This window comes from Orycteropus afer, unplaced genomic scaffold, assembly GCF_000298275.1.
Source record: "Orycteropus afer afer isolate SDZICR_OR568_19922 unplaced genomic scaffold, OryAfe1.0 scaffold00212, whole genome shotgun sequence".
Classification (NCBI taxonomy): domain Eukaryota; kingdom Metazoa; phylum Chordata; class Mammalia; order Tubulidentata; family Orycteropodidae; genus Orycteropus; species Orycteropus afer.
This window is the reverse complement of record NW_006921799.1, coordinates 1584696-1586486: the sequence shown is the minus strand read 5'-3', so window position 1 is coordinate 1586486 and position 1791 is coordinate 1584696.

Here is a 1791-nt window from a genome sequence, read left to right as displayed (position 1 = left end):
AATTAGATTTCATTCATTAGTGGTATAACTCACTTTTAGCATGTTGTTGTTCTCTGCCATCAAGTCGGACTCGACTCATAGCACTTCCCTGGGTTTCTGAAGCAGTATCACTGTGGAAGTAGATTGCCCAACCTTCCTTCTGAGAAGTGGCTGGTGGGTTTGAACCGCCAGCCTCCTGGTTACCAGTCAAGTGCCTTAGGCACTATGCTACCAGAGCTCCAAGTTTTTAGTATAGTTACAAATATATGCAACCATCACCATAATCACTTTTAGAATTTTTCATTACACTAAAAAGGAACCCTGAATCTATAATCAGTCACTCCCTGTCCATTCTTACATACTCAGCTATACACAATCACTAACTACTCTTTTGTGATTGACTTCATTCACGTTACATAATTTAAAGTTTCACTCATCTTGTAGCATTTATCAGTACTTTACTCCTTTCTATGGCTGAAATCTATTGTGTGGTTATAGGAGTCCTGATAGTACAGTGGATAAGCAATAGGGTGCTAACCAGCATTGATAGTTTGAACCCATCAGCTTCTCTATGGGAGAAAGATGTGGCAGTCTGCTTTTGTAAAAATTTACAGCCTCAGAAACTGTCCTGGTTACCTAGTGCCACTCTAACCAAAAGATACTACAAATGGAATGGCTTTAACAAATTGGAGTTTATTCTCTTACAGTTTGGAGGCTTTAAGTCTGAGTTCAAAGTGCCAGGCTCTAGGGGCTGGGTGAAAGCCTCTCAACCTTGGGCTTGAGCTCTGCCTCCTGTTCCCAGCCCACTGAAGCTGGAGGCTTTTCTTCACTTGGACAGCTGCTGGCTGTTGAGGCTGACAAACCCAAGGTTGAGAAGTGAAAAGGCACAGTTCCAATGTTACCAAACAGTCCGACAGGTCTCTAATTCAAATCCAGGAGAAGTCCAAAATTGGCAGGACATGGCAGGCTGCTGAACAATGACTTGGCTACATGCAAGTTCAAGTGTGCCAAAAAGCTAGAGACCTTCCTTGAAGTTGCTTCTGGAAGCAGACCACATCTCTAACGCAGCTACTCAGCTGCTCCAATGGATTCCACCATGTAGTTAATTACCAGTTTCACCATGGGGAACAGCTCCATCCTGCTGCCCAGCTACTCAATCAGGCCCAGCCAAGTAGACACACAAACTTAACTACCACAGAAACCATATGGGGCAGTTCTATTTTGTCCTATAGAGTGGCTAGGTTTGGTTTGATTTTGTGTGTATATCCATATTATATTTTATTTATCTGATTATTAGCTGATGGACATTTGCGTGGTTTCCATTTTCTGGTCTTAAGAATAATGCTTTTAGGACATTCATATATAATGTTTTACATGGACACATGTTTTTATTTCTCTTTGGTATATTGATGGGTTATATGATAACTCTAAGTTTAACCTTTGGAAGAACTGCCAGACTGTTTTCCAAAGAGCCACTACACCATTTTACATTCCCTTCAGTAGTGTATGAGGGTTCCAATTTCCCCACATTTTTGCCAACACTTGTTATTATCGGTCCTTTTTATTGTAATCATCTCAATATCCTCTTCTTTTTTACATGAAGCATTGCATAGTATAGACACTCTTTTGTATTTTGCTTCTTATTTTTGCTTACCAATATCTCTTGGAAATAGCTCCAAATTATATCAGAGAGTTCTTCCTCATTCTTTTTATAAATGTGTAACACTCAGAAAGGAGCCCTGATGGTACGATGGTTAAGCAATTGGCTGCTAACTGAAAGGTTAGTGGTTTAAACCTACCCAGTTGCTCTAC